The sequence below is a fragment of the Pinus tabuliformis genome, chromosome 7 (genome assembly GCF_031772625.1).
Source record: "Pinus tabuliformis cultivar Carrire ecotype Pingquan chromosome 7, CPIR1, whole genome shotgun sequence".
Classification (NCBI taxonomy): Eukaryota; Viridiplantae; Streptophyta; class Pinopsida; order Pinales; family Pinaceae; genus Pinus; species Pinus tabuliformis.
The window spans coordinates 412,417,661-412,434,211 of record NC_142293.1 but is presented as its reverse complement, the minus strand read 5'-3'; positions in this window follow the sequence as shown (position 1 = coordinate 412,434,211).

Below are 16,551 nucleotides of genomic sequence, written 5' to 3'. Positions count from 1 at the left end.
TATTTTATTCATAAGAGAAAAGAAAATCTACCTTGAAAAGAAGAGCATGAGAGATTTATGGATGGTTTATTGAGTCATTATAGAATTTAGAAAAATATGATTTATGGAGTGATTTTAGGAGAAATTCCAAGCGTGCATTAAAAGATAAGTAACTATGCTATTTGAAAATTATTGTGTTTGCATATGGTGCATGGAGAAATAAGAATCAAATTTATTTGCTTGAAAAAAATTCATATGATAAAGAGTGGGATTATTTTCTTGGGAAAACCTCTATGGACTTCCATGCATAGAGGAGTAAGTGCTTTCCTCATTGAATTCTTCAAAGATTTCATGTGCATTGAATTCTTAAAATATTTTCATGGCTAAATAATTGTATGAATTGCATGATTTATTGGAAAATAAGGTCCAAATATGTCTCTGTATATCAAAAAATGTGATAAATGTGTAAAAACCGAAAGAGGGTTTTGTAAATAAGCTCATTCTTGCAAGAATCCTCTTTAATATTTCCCACTTCTCGAAAACCCTCTCCAAATTTGATGGCAAAAACATAAAATTATGTAATATTTAAATCTAGAAAAATGTGTTGCAAAGATTCATTCGAATCTTCCTAACCATGATACATGTGTAAAAATTGAGAGAGGTTTTTTTTAATGAATCCATTCATAACAAAAACCACTTTTGGTTTTCCAAAAATCGTTTCTGGGTGTTCGGAAAATGCGCCCAAAGTTGATGGCTAAAACAGGAAAAATAGAGTAGAACAAAGTGTTTTCATTTGATTTGTGGGCACGATAAGAATAGGTGTTATGTGCATATAGAGATAAACATTGTGTTAATTTTCATGAAAAAAATAAATTAATTCCAACCATAAACAAATAACTATTAATTTTGATATTTCTTGAAAAGTGATAAGTTATTCACATGCACAAAAATGGAACAATTGTGTTGATAATTCTTGAAAAATAATTAAGTTATTTCATTTAAAATATTACCAATGATGTTTTCATGATGCATGTGCATTAAGTTTTTAAAGAGAAATATTGGACTCTTAAAGAGAATATGTGCTTATGTGCATAAGAATAATATCTAGTATATTTGATCCACTGGAAATGAATATGTAACTTTTTTGAGAAAGAGTTCAGATAAAACCTTTGCATAAACGACCATTGGTTGTGTTATTTGAGAATGATTTCTTATTCATGCTATTTATTGATGAAATATGACAAATTTGTCTGATGTGTGAAATGATAGGAAAATATTTTCTATTGCATGCATAATAGCTAGTGAGTTAGCTAACTTTCGGAAAAAGAATAATTAGTGTGTTAAATTCCTTGGAAAATAAATAAATATATATTTGTATGGGAGGAAGTATTTGTTGTGTTAGAACTCTTCAAAAATAAGAGAAGAGAAAAAGAAGTCCTTGTATATATTATGGAATTAGATTCTTGGAGAGGAAAATGGGTAAATGTATGCTTTATTGTGTTAAGATTCTTTTGGAAGATTCTTTAGAGAAACATATACACTTGCATGCATGGAAAAATATACTTTTGGAATTGGATTCTGGTGAAAATGAAGGTGCAATCGCATAATATTGATTGTATTAGCCTTCTTTTGGGAAGAATAATATGCATTTCCACACCTAAAGGGATTAGCTATGGTATTAGTTTTCTTTTAGGAAAAGATTATGTATAGTTATTGGGTTAGATATTTTGGTAAGAGGAAAGTGTTTCTTTGCATGCATGAAAGAATAAATGTTATGTGTTTTATCTCTTGGAAAAGAAATGTGTTTATCTTTCCATGCAAGATTTAGTTAGTTTCCTTTGGAAAGAAATATATGTTTCACATGCAAGAACAATAAGCTATCATGTTATTTTTTGTTGAAGAGGAAAAGTAGTTGCATGCATGAAATTATAACTATTATGTTAACTTTGTTTGAAATAGAGCTTGCATTTTATACATAATAGTCATTGTAAATAACTCTCCTATGGAAAATATGTTTTTGGAAAAGAACATGCATTCACATGTATAAGTATATAATCTATTGCGTTAATCCATTTGGAAAAGAAAACATAATAGTAGGCACAAAGAAAATTACTTGTTGGGCTAGTTCTCTTGAAATCTTGTTATGCATTTGCATGCACAAGAACAATATCTAGTATGTTAGCTTTTCTTTGGAAATAATATGAAAGTGCATGCAAGATTATGTTAGTGTTTTGTTGGAAAGATGACACTTGATAGTGATTTTCTTATTAGTAATGCATTTGTTGGAAAGATGACACTTGATAGTGATTTTCTTATTAGTAATGCATGTGTAGTGATGTTAAAGAATACATTTCATTACATTATGTCTATTATTTATGCATACACATGAATAGATGTTGAAGTGTCACTAATAAATATTGATTATTGGTTAATTAATATTTTATGTTTTATCTGATCATGATATCTAGTGTGATGATAAAAGCAATGATAGGAAAGGGTGGTGACTTGTGCAAAGGATAATTCACATTTAACGTTGTGGTAGATAAAGATTTGTTGGTCCATGCAGATTTAGGAATGCCAATTGTCAGATGATCCACTAATGGGAAGAACCAGGTTGAAAAGAGTTAATGTTCATGGCTTCATGGGTAAATGATATCATGATGTTTATAATAGCCTATAACTAGTTATGCTTCAATTCAGATGATAATTATTTGTACTATTTTAAAAAAATGGTTAAGGACAGACTCCTTTACAAGCCATTGAGTGAGGGGTGAACACCCTAATGAGCGTTTAAATATAAAATTAAACATTTGTTGGTTTTCACACTACGGGGTTTTTAGGGTATATCGGTGTCTAATGGTGTGATTTCTTGTTGTTTCTTCCTTACATGATGTGATGGTTATATTATCAAGAATTTGATTAACTAACTGAGTTAAAATAATCATGGAATTAATGCAATGTTACATTCAAAAGTTTAAGTTAATATGTTACAACAATGGTAGTAAATGGTTGTGTAACTCACTATGTTTTTACTAAATATTTCTCTATGTAATGATGATGGTTATTATAATGGTCATGGAGGGAATATAGAAAGTAATTTAGAAAGTTACACATTGGTAAATGTTAAAAATAAATAAAAATTTCCTAACTCCATGCATTTTCTTGCGAGGTTACCTGGGATGTTATAAGTGGTATCAGAGAAAAAAGTTGCAACACTGGCACCTTTTGGGAATCATTAAGAAAAAAAGAACCAGAGGTATGATGCTAGTGGGCATCATCTCAAGTATGATTCTAATTGAACTTGTAGTAGACTAAAATTAACATGAGATGTGTGATGCATGATTAATGACCACATTAAAGAGTAGAAAGTGATAATGCTTCTTTAAAATTTGTGCTCATGACATTTGAATATGGATGCGGATAAAAAACAATAAAACCTCTATTGCACCTATGAACAATCTTGAGAACTAACTAGTTATAGTGAGGGTTAATTACCAACCTTTGCATGCATACTATTACAATAATGATTATGGTGCATAAAAAAATTGACTAAAGTTGCAATGCACTGCTTATAAAGAATGAATGCATGTATGGTTTGTGTGATAACTAAAGAATGTAGAAGTTGGGGTTGACCCTGAAGAGGACAATAGAATGTTTTAAAAAACAAATACATTGAAAGAACATCTTTAGATGTTAAAAATAAACAATGAGTCAAGTGGAATTCATATAATGAACTTAAATTCAATGAAAAACTAATAGCAGCATAATGTTGGGTTTTATTTATTCATGTAGAGTTGTAGATGAATGTTTGCATTCCATGCGTTTGACAAAAGTAGTAAATGAGGTTCAAAATTTGGTTGTTTTAAAGAATTGTGTCCCTGAGAGTTTTGGATGAAATTCAACTCAACATCAGCGGGTATTCTTACCTTTAGGACATGTAACCCCCACTTTGATTCCAAAAACGTGCTTTTCAGACTCAGACACATAATCTGGTCGATTTTGTTGATTTGTCACTGCCCTATAGTGATTGCCGATTGAGTTGTTTTGTAGAAATTTTACCATTGATGACATTAATATGATTCATGCTATTTTCTAAATTCTAGTTTTACTATCTCTCTGATAGTTTAAGCATCTTTATGACAATTTATTTCATGTCTGCTAACTAATTGCTAAAATGCCTCAATGCCGGTAGATCGCATGCTTGCAAACTATTGGTTAAAATGCTTCAATGGTTGTAGATTGCATGCTTGCAAACTATTTGTTAAAATCCCTCAATGGTTGTAGATTTCATGCTTGCAAACTATTTGATAAAATGCAACAGTGGTTGTAGATTGCATGATTGCAAATTTTTTTCCCAAAATTCCCCAATGGTTGTCGCTTACATGGTTGCAAGATAATTGTAAAAAAAAAACGTATTTTGTGTCCTAGTGTTCAATGAGATTGTTATTTCTCTATAATATTCATGGTTGGTAAGGTGGGACCTTATAGAAAGTATAATTCTATGGTATGCAAGATATGTTAATGTTTTTTTCTATGTTGCATGATTGTTGTTATGTGGAAATTTGGAATGTATACCACTTGTATGACATGTGATGAATTGTAGTCAATGTACTTTTACAAATTGTGGGACCCATGTTGAGGGTAAAGTATAGATGCATGGTGTACATAAATATTCTTTTTTTCTTATGATAACATGCAAATGGAAAATTATGTAAATTACAATGGATTTTTAGACATTGACTATTTTTAGATATTGAATTATTATTGGATTGAATGGCTATGGAAGTCGTGATGGGACTTATGTGATGATGTAATAATTTATTTTATTATTGAGCTAATGAATACATTGTTTGATGAAATAATTTTAAAGATTTAGAAGACTTCTTATCAGCTTATGAAAAACTATGGTGGTTAAATCCAAGATGGACCTTCCTTAAAAGTCTCCTACAAATCCTTAGAAGAAAATAATAAATAGGAAAATATTAACATAATGGGAGAGAAATATTATGTCAATCACTTAGTTGGAGATAAATACTAAGTGGGGTGAAATAAAGCACATCGGGAGAGAAAGACATGCTTTAAGGAAAAAGAAAAGAATCATATTTGAAAAAACTAAAGAAAAAATGCCTAGGAAAAAGGTTGGCAGACCTTAAAGGAGGACGGTGCTAAAAATATGGTGGGAGAAAACCACCAAGGAATCAATGAGGTTGTTGATTATAGTGGCAAGTAGATCTTAGCTCGGTGGGGAACTATTGGAGATAGTTCACGGTTGGGTGGAATATGCTCAGTTCATGAATAATTCCCAAACATTAACTATGATTAGATGAAATTATGTCTATATTTTTCTATTGATTTTGAAATCATCTAAAGATATCAAATGTTAGAATAAACGATAAGTTGCATGTCTCTAAGTTGTTGTATGTGTTATAGTTCTTCATGCATGATCTATTAATTTATCTAAGCGACATTTTTTATGAAATAGGTTGTGTTTGTAGGTTTGTATGAGAAAATGAACATGTCAGAAATGACTTATCTATATGCATGCATAGAGAAAATAAATTGTTAATGTATATACTTATGATTTAACTTATGATGGAAACAGTGAGACGAGAGGAAAATGGTTGGAGATGAATTCCATGAGTTTGAATTTGATTGAAATTATTGTGGGAGAGAGAGACAGTAATTTACAAACAACACCAGTGAGAAAGAAACATTGGTGTAACCCCTAAATAAAAGACAACATCCACTTGATACAACTTTTTTATCATTTTGATGATTAGAAGGCTAGTGCTCTTGGAGTACTTGTGAAAGTATTATGATTAACATATTATTTCACATTGCATAAATAATTGATAATGAAAAGTATTTCATTTGATAAACATTATTGATTCTAAGTATAGGGGGTTTTATGCAGTGCATTATATTAGATATCATTTTTTGGATTCAACTGCGTTAAGTAAGTCATTCACGTATGACCATTTCCATGAGAGGTAGTCGTAAGTGACTAATTTCTCATGATACGTGAATGACTTACTTAACGTACTTGAATCCCAAAAATATCTATTATTGATTCTACTTATTGAACATAAAAATCCTTCATTCTGAAGGGAAAAGATTCCATTTATGGTTATTTAAATTGTTATATTATGAGAAAAAGTTAATGTTCCAACAAGAGAAGAACACCGAGAATGATTTTATATTTAAGGGGGGGAGTATGTAATATCCATGGCTTAAGCTATTGTAAAAACACTTGTAAAATGAGGTTGTTGAAAAATTAAATATGTAACAGCCCTGGTTAAAAATCCATGCAAAAATATATAAAATATGGACCATGGGACACATATTCCAAGTTGAATGGTGGGAAAAATATTCTAGTGGGTGTTCATTTGGTTTATTATGGCTAAGGAAATTGGCAAAGGCTTTGGAAAGGCATGAGACATTTATTGTGATTTTATTTATGAAAATAAAGGATATTAGGAGAAAAGAAACGTGAAAGCTCATAGGTTGCATGTGAGGAGGAAAATGAAGGAAAATAATGGAAAATGAAGAAAATAGAGGGCTCATTGATAAAAAGGCTTATGAGGATCAGTGGGTAAGCTTTTGACAGGTTTTGATGGAGCTCTCTTCTATTCTCTCTCACTCATACTCTTGGACACTTAGAGTTTCTTGGAGCACTCTTGGAGGAGTGTGGCATACTTAGAGCTCTGGAGTAAGAGGAAAAAGTAAGAGTAGGGAAGTACAAGACGACATTGGAATCAACAACTACAACAGGTTTTTCTTGCAAGTACCGAGTTGCATGTATGTTTCCTCACTAGTTTTGGCATGCATGGCACATGCATGTGGTTTCTTGGTTATGATCTACCATTGGCATGGAAGATTGCTTAGATTGACAGTGGATTTCCCTTACCTTTCCAATTCCTAGATATCCATGGAAATTTTATATGTATTTAATTGTTTTGTTGTAGTTGGTTCTCATGTTTCCTTAGCTTGGGTTGAGTTATTAGTCCTAGAAGCTCTGGTTGACAAATGCTTTGGAAGCCCTATAACAACTTGGGTTGAGTTATTAGTCCTGGAAGCCTTGGCTGGACAAACGCTATAGAAGCCCTGGTTGGAAAAATGCTTTAGAAGCCCGGTAAAAGTTGTGGGTTGAGTTACTAGTCTTGGAAGCCTTGGTTGGACAAAAGCTCTCGAAGCCTTAAAATGCTTGGATAAAGGCCAATTTGATGATGGAATTGTGATGTCCAACCATGAGGTGGAACCTTTGCTTGATGGGTTGAGGTGTTTGGCCTCCGAAAACTCTAGATGGTTCTGATTGATGTTTTTTATGAGATCCCACACTCATGCTTAGAATAGGGCACAAGGGTGAATGGTTGAAGAGAGATTTGGTTCACCTATTCTACGGTAGGGTGAATCATGGTAGTTCCTTATTGGGTTGGCCTTTACATCATTAATAAGAGGTGATTTATCCTTTTTATTTTATGGGATTGTACTGGTTTATATGTGGTTTAGATGGCTATTATTTCCTTGGTATTTTTGTCCCTATTATGCTAGTAAAGTATATGTTTTACGACAATAACTATGTATGGCTCTCATCATGGTTTTACTTGTGTATGAATGAACAATGTATCTATGGAATAATGGATGAAATGGAAGTTTATGTGTTGTAGCATTAATGTTTCTTAGCGATTCTCAACTAAGTATGAGACCCATATGCTTAGATCTGTTATTTACACCTGTAGACTACATATTCGTGATATGTTTGATGAAATTTGTGTCATGGTCTTACTCAAGTAATATTATTGATGTTAATATGAAAGACATTATTGTTTACAATATGGATCACAAAAGCCTAAGATCTAACATTATAACTCTACACAGAAGGGAATTGGTTAGTAAAGCTCGTCAGTTTGAACGAGGTAGGCTTCAAGTTGCGAAAAAAAAATATGCTCTTACATTTCTTAAAAGCTGCAAGGATGCATGAGTAATTCCACTTTTCTCTCGTATTAATCATCCTTTAAACAATTCAAAGAACATGTATATTTTTATTAAATCGAGTTTAGCTTTAATTAAATTTGAAATTTGTAAGATGAGAAGGGATCTTGATTTTATTTCGGGCAAGTTATTTTCTCTTAATTTAGAACTGGAAAATGGATTGTCTGTTTTTCTTTGGGGAGTGGTTGAAGGTAGCTCAGCTGGAAAAGCTCTTCATCTTGAATAACTTTCAAAAATTAAGAAATTGGAAAAATTCGACAGGCTACAAGGTGTCCTCTCTCTAGCCGCAGGTAGATGAACCTCTTTTTGTCAAGCATTAGGTCAGATCAATTAGGGGAAGATTTATACACTTAGTGCGAGGGTTCGTAACCAGGTTTCAGATTCTTCTCCTAGTACAGCTATCATGTCTTCTAATTGTAGGTAGCTTATTAATTTCGATCCCAAGGATTCTGGCAGAGAATTCGTCTCGAGAAGTACTGTTTCTCCTGATATTTCCCGATGGTTACTAGGTTCAGGAAATAATGCACCCTCTTCGAACTTAAGCAACGAAGTTTGCTTCTCCGATCAGGCTCATCTTCAACAAGTCTATAATGAGAAGTGTTTCAATGGTTGCTTTAATTCTTATCATCCCTACAAAGGAGCTATGGATGTCTCCTTGTTCGTCGATTCCTTGTCAGCAGGTGTTGTCATGACTAAGAAGGTTTCTCGGGTCATCGGTGATAATGCTCTTTTAACCAAGGCTACATTGGATGGTTGTTTCAATTATTCCTCTCCTCAGCATGCTAAATCTCCCTCATCGTCCAACACTTCAGTTTCTGTTGAAGTGTGTTGCCATCCCTTGTCTCTGTCGGACTCCTCGTTAAGCATCGTGGTCCCTTTGTATTCCCTGTTCGACGTTCAACTTTCCCATGATAGCGTTGACCCTTCGTGTTGTCGGCCTTCATCTTCTAACCAGTCCGACATTGACCCTTCTTCTCTTTTGCCTTCACCTTCTAAGTTGTCCATCGATGACCCTTCTCATTCCAACACTAACCCTTCATCTCTTATGCCATCTACTATCTTGGCCGAGAATCCTTCACTCCACTGTCCTGATTCCTTTTGCCGTGATGTGCATTCATCTCCCCCTGCCCGCGTTCAACCTTCATATGGCATGGCTTACCTTACTAACTGTTATGGCCATCCCTCTGGGTTCATGGTTTCATATTCCTTATCCAAATTTAACTTTGATAATCATAATCCTAAGTCTAATAATCTATTATCACCTAAAAGTTCATATTCCAATTTTTTAAGTGACAATTCTAATGAATTGTTATATAATAATAATTTGATTATTAAAGATTTGAATAATTTAGATTTTGTTAAAAATAATTCGAACATTAGAAATGATAGTATTAAGTTTTTGAATAATTATGAGTTTATTAATAATCTCAACCTACATTATAATAATTCAAATAATAATTATAATATTAATACCAACCACCACCACCATAATAATAATAATAATAATAATTTCTCTTCTCCTTTTAAAAATATTATTAATCTTTCTAGTAGAAATTGTAGCCAATCCGTTTATAACCTCTTAAATAAGGGTCTTAATTTTTCCCTTTCCCATAATAAGATTCCCATTAATGACATTATTTGTAACATTGAATTTGGTATCAAAGACTTGCTTGGTAATGTTAAGGGGGTTATCAGGCAAGATTATGCCATCATTCTTAGGAAGGCTAAGCCTCCCAAAATAAACATTAACAAATATGAATTTCTTTCCCTTAAATCTCTAAAGGAGAAGTCTCACATTTTCATCCTTAAAGCTCACAAAGGAAGAGTTGTCGTCATTCTTGATAAATCAAACTATGTGAACAAAATGAATGACCATCTCTATAACAGTTGTTTCAATTTGGGTTTGAGGGTTATATTGATGCACCAACATTATAGTCGTCAAAGTATTAGTTTCATCTCTGGTGTTGCTCTGCTGCCAGCAGGCCTGGACAGTAGCCCGGCGCAGTCACATAGGAACACAAGCATGGCTCCACTGCAAGTGAGCCTGGTCAGTACCCCGGCAGAGTTACTTGCATCACCTCTTTGTGTAAGAAGCCTTTCTCTTCTTTCGCCTTATTCATTTTTCAATTTTGATTTTTTTCTCTTTTTTATTTTTTTTCATTTTTCATATCTATGCATAGCACTTATTCAATTCAGAGGCGGAAGAGGGATCTTGACTTATTGGAATCAAAAGAGGTTGTTCCAGCAGAGAAGTAGTTTATTATACCTTTGACGTGCCTGTTAAGGTTTTCCCCCTCACCTTACTCTAGTTGACTGAGTTGACAAGGGTTAACCCAAAAAACAACCAACTAGAGTAGGTGACACTAGTTAGCGCGCAAGTGTTGTGTTTTCACCAAGGTTCACTTCAAACAATACGTATTTTCCTTCGATGTATGATGGAATAAAAGTAACAAATTCTTCATACAAAGGCAAGATGACAAATAACTAGGTAGTGATAGCCATATTAGCCCTCTTGTACTTTACCCAGCTCATTTGAAGAGTCATACATGATCTCATGCGAAACTAACCTACGAACAAAACAAGTGAACTAACAAACAACAAAGCAAAGCAAGAGTAGAGGCAAAAGTGAAAGAAAAGTGAGTAAGAAAACAAGCAAGCAAACAAATCAACAAACAAAGAAAGTAAGCAAACAAGCATGCATGCAAACTTACTAAAAGCAAGCACTACTCCTACTCCTACACAAACGGTGCATGGGCCTGATCATGTGAAGTGATATTTCCAATGCATCCACTGACATATTGGTTGACCCATGTTGGTGAAGGCTTGGTCCGTGAGTAACCTAGTTGTGCGAACCAACAAGAAAGAAAGATATAACAATGAAGACAACCACACTTCGTGTTTCAAAGTGCCCATGGGACATAAGTGAGTACAAGTGCATGACGAGCAATCCGTGGAATTATCATGAAGTTGTTCGACACTACGTGCAACTTTGAAGGATAAGCACACTCTTGACTGTAACATGCTAGCAAATGAAAGAAACAAAGACAACTTGCATCGTGCATGTGTGCTTGCAATGTAAGATTCCTCCAATGCATGAGTGATCGGATCGTGTAGTTCGAGTGGAGGAATTATGATCTGTGTGTGATATGGATCTTCAATGCATTCATATGAGTGATGAGGAGGCTTGGGTGATTGAACAATTTCCTGATTAGAAGTGAGACTAACCCCGAGAGAGAAAGGGCTTGATATAACCATCAACTCTAGTGGAAGTGCCTCGATAGTCTTGGGTGTTTCCACTTCATCATCAGGTAGATCGTCATAGACCGGTGGCTTCGAAGGATCAACTGTGATAGAGTCATGATCATGATCAAATATGGAAGTGAATGGATCATGACAGCTATGATAAGAAAAATCAATGATTTCATCGGCATCCTAACGATTAGATGAATCAAACAGAGGGGTAGATGAAAAGCAAACAAACTCATCCTCTGTATTTCCTGAAAAGAAAGATGAAAGATCAAGTGGATTTTCAATGAATAACTTATCCTCTCTGTTGTCAAATGATGGACCAACATCCGGTGAGCCCTGCGAGTGATCAACAATGGGTGCATCCGTGGATGAAGACACACATGCGAGATCATGGATGACAGGTTCACCAAAGACGTTAGGAAAGAATGGAGGGGGCTCAGATGGAAAGGAGTCATCCTTCGCCGAGTGTTGATGCTCATGCTACCACTCATACTCTTCATGAATGAAATGCATGTTGGTTGTGCAACACCAACTCTGTCAGTGGCTTGTTCCTCATTCACAACAAGTGTAGAGTTTGGAATGGAAGAACACAAGACAATATCATCCGGAGGAAAAACCGAGTGCGAAGAAGAAGGTCGTGGAACATTTTGCGTATGGGAACTTGAAGGAATCACAACAAACATTGCACGAAAATTGAGTGAAGTGATGTTGGGAGGATGTGCAAGCTAAACAAGTGAGTAGGCGTAATCCTCAACATCAATCGACAATGGTGGAGTTGTTGAATGAGGGGATGGAAGATAGGTAGTCGAGACAGTGGCTGCATCCACATGAGATTGTGAAGCTCCATCAATGAAGAATGTTGAGCGAGGCTTGATTTCAAGCTTCTTCTTGTGACAAGCAGATTTATTAAGGCAATACTCAAATCAGTCCCAAAGATAAGAAATTTTCATCTCGCTCCTTGGAGCTTGAAACTGCAAGTCATGGAAGTGCGGCCAAAAATCAATAATCGATTCATGCGGAGCCTTCCATTGCTGTAGAAGCTTTCGGTCAAGACGGTATGGATAAAAATGATAGAAAGTATCTTCAATGAGATCACAAAAGTTCTCCAGTGAGTGTATGTTATTAGCCAATAGGCTGCAAAACCACTGAAGTGGAGATTCGCGAAGTGAGTATGCAAGCAACAAGCTGGCCTGTTTTTCAGAACACCCATCTTCCTCATGAAGCATGGAAAGAAAGTCATGTAAGTATTCAGGCTAGGCCACTTCGCCTTCACCATCATACATGTAAGTGGACAACAGATCGAAGAACTCCCCAGTGATAGTGACATCTTCATGATTTGAGAAACATCGCAGAGGGAGAAGAGTGCAATAATCCATGAAAGATATGCAAGGTTCAAAACCAGATGAGAGGAAACAGCTTTTCATTTGGCCCTCCTTCTAGTGCTAGAAATGTTGATGGTGCTGGACCCACCAACATGTCAAGGGGATCTCCCCAGTAAGAAGTCCCAATTAGACCTTAGACCATTTGGTGTAGGAGTCCCAGCAAAGGGTCGTATGGTAATGCCTTGACCTCATTCGCATAGAGGAAAGCAAGATAACTCTATTAGTACCCACGGTGTGACTGCTGCAGTGATTGAAGGAAGGTGCACGAGAGGTTCTAACACCTATGGGTTGAGATGAGTGCGCCCCTTGGCAACCTATAATAGTACTTGGATGGGAAGGGAACACATGAATGAAGATGCATCACAAGATGGAAAGCAAGTTAGCTAGAAATCCAAAGTGATGGCTAAAGCAATCAACACATTTCGAAAAGATTCATACATGTTCCAACAGAGCAGTCCATACATGCGTGCGTAAGAAAGAAAATAGATATGCCATTTAGAGTAAACAAGGAAAATTGAATATAATACAACATATGCATGAAACGTTTTGGCTCTTATTATATAAAGAAGTGTAAGTTCCAGTCATATAATACATCCATGTACACCTGCTAGCCCCAACAATGGAACATTATAGCCACAACCGCCTACTCCTCCAAAGAGATGTATTAGATCCGTGTAGTGGAGAAGCTAAGGTGCGTTACAATATTGTCCAAGCTCTCTCCAAGATAGTCTTATCAGAAGCTTGGCTAACCAAAGGCCTATACAATGAGTTATGAGGTTCTATTTATAGCAAAGGGTGGGGTGACACTTGACATTCTCCTTTGTGACAATTCATCTACCCTCATGACTCTTCATCTACTCTATGACTATTGCATCCAAATATTGACACTTGAGCTTCCACTTGACACAATGTTACATTACAATGCACATGTGCTCATGTGAGACGAAATGGCTTGAGAAATCCATGGAAGACATCACTGAGACTTGTTCTGTTTGACATGCTTGTGATGGTGAAGTTGGTGAGCTGATGCCAAGCTTGGTCATCCGTGATGGTGTGAATGCATCCCATGGTGACATCTTGCTGAAGCGTACTCTTGCCTCTGTTGCCACCGGTGCATTGGTTCGGCTCCTTTATCCAACTCATCTGCTAACATGCACATGGTCTTATTGGGTGCGACTGAACCAGAAATACATTGATGCATGGTGTCCATGCTAATCTTCAAGGGTGTGTTGGTGGTCATGCACATCAACTTGGTGAAGTACATGTTCAACTCCAGTTTTACCTGCTTCTTGTCTTTGCCTTGGTGAGTGTGCTGAATGGGTTGGATCGCATGCATGCACATAATGACATGCATGATGCCGAATCCCTTGCATGCGATCAACAAAGCTCCTCACCATGTCTACTCCATCCCAGCTATTGGGATGGATCTTTAACTTCTACGGGCACAGTTTCATCTGTGAGTGTATGTTGCACCCACTATTGTTCCCGTTCCTACTGCAACTCATTCATCTGTCTATGCAACTTCATGTTCTTCCTTGAGTTGTTGCTTTAGCACATGCAACGCCTTCTTTGTTCCATTCTCTATCTTCGTGTGCTCTTCATGTTGCGCTGTCACCTCATAGCTTGAGTCTCCAAAGTTTCTTTCATCATCAGTAGATCTGCTTGAGTTTGCAACTTTGTTCCGCCTCTTTGTTGTCAACAACCTTCGTCTTGCATTCATTGCATTCAGTATGCTTCCTTCATCTGTTATTCATGATGCTGCTGATGTCATATATTGATGTCCTCATCTATGAACAACTTGATGTATTTGTGGGTAGGCAAGTTCAAAGACACTTGATCTATTGCATCCCCAAGTGTGCTCTGAACAGTGTCTTTGACTCTGCTCTCTTAAAACCATTGTACCTGCACTACTGAGAGGCTGATGAACACTTGCAATACCTAGAGACATGGCAACAGTCATGGAAAGCAATCTGTTAGTTGAAAACCAAAATGAACTAGAGACTTGACTTGAAACATACCTGTGTGACTGATCATGAAGGCTGTGCAATTTTGACCGGGAGGTCGAGAGACTGACTGTCAAGACTATGGAAGGCATAGTCTCGGCTGCTGGGAGACTGACTGTCAAGACTATGCAAGGCATAGTCTGGGCTGTTGGGAGACTGACTGACTGTTGGAATTGTGCAATGCACAGTCCAGTCTAGCTGTTGGCTACTGGAATTGTACAATGCGCAATCTCAACTCGCAATGGCTACAGGGTCTGTGCTTGCATTGCACAATTTTCTAGGCCAGTAGTCACTGTCCCTCAGAAATGTGAAAAACATTCTTGGAGGATAGTGCTTGGGCAGAAATGTGCATTTATGGAGAGGAAGACAGAGCCTTCCTTCCCCAAATTGTGCAATGTTGTCTTAGTGATGGCAGCGTCCAAGCCGAGGTTGCCTAGACTCGCCAACGGACAATTGAATGTGAATGTGAGTGCGAATGCATGGTGATACTGAGTGTAAGAATAAGTGAATGATCATGCATGCAAACGGTGAATGACAGATTCAGGAAATGGAAAAACATTCATGTGGGTGAGGCAAGTCTTTGAATTAGCGATTATTCATGAAAAACAGTTTCATGCATGCGACAACAGTGAGATAACAACGAAAACTGAAATGGTGCTAGTACAAGCTAATATGTATCAAAATGATAGAAATCACTCACTGAAATCAAGAAGACAACATTCATATGTATGAAATACAAAAAGCACCAGAAATGCAACACAAGGCATGGAAGGTGAGCTTACCCCAAGATAACTGAGTTGAATGAGCCGGCAGCTCCTAGATGTGATGTGGGATGGAAAATATGCAAGTTTGATGTGAGGAATGAGCTTTGGAATGTCTGGTTGATGATTTTTGATAAAATTGAGGTTGTGACACGCATGACACAAATATAGGGAAAGTGACAATTGGTGGGAGGTTTTTGAAGTGATCCTTGCATGTAACCTTCAACTGCCCAAAAGTAGATCCATAAAACAACGAATGCCTTTGCATGCTTCCTTGGGAGAAGAAACCCATGCATGCAAGTCTGTCTTGCTCAATCTCGGAGGGAATCAGTCAACTTAGCTACACATGCAAGAGGTTGTTCGACTGCTGGGAGAATGTGCATTTCTAGCTGGGAGATGGGCTGGATGCCTAGGATATTTGCGTAATTTCTGGGTAGAGCAGCTGACTACTGCCCAAATTTTCACAAATTATGGGCTGAGTAGCCCTGCTAGGGAAAATTGCACAATTCTGGAGCCCAGCAGGATGCCAGTGAGGATTGCATAATTTTTGGAGGGAAGGCTGGTTTCTCTCCAAAATTGAGCAATTTCTTGGGGGAGCTACTTAGCCTGTAGCTGGACCAAGTCTAGTAATCAGCCTGTGAGGGGAATGCATCGAGCTATGATCGATAGGCTACCTTTGTGAAAGAAAAACACTGAAGCTTGTGTACTTGACGAATCAAGACAAGGTGCTCTAAAAAGTTGGTAGGGAGGCTAAAAAATGAAGCTACGGAATAATTTTGGAGGGTGGTTGTAGCTGCTACAACATATTCAAATGGAACTGTTGTAGGTATGTGGACTACTTCTGATGGCGATAATTTTGCAAATTCCCTTGCATCTGTATGAACTGCGGGGGTCAGTGGTCTGTGTAGATGACCGTTTCCTTCCCCAAAATGTAATGCTTCCATTGTCGGCAGGTGTGCACAATGGAATACATCTCTTTGTCATAAGTGGGATACATCGAGACTGTGTCTGAAAGTGTCTCACTATGATATGCCACTGGATGCCCCTATTGAGTCAGGACTACCCCAATAGCATAGTTAGAGGCATCTGTCTCGATCTCAAATGGATTTTGCAAGTCTGGTATTGTGAGAATCGGTGCAGAGCAGAGCCGATGTTTCAACTCTGTGAATGCCTTCTATTGAGATT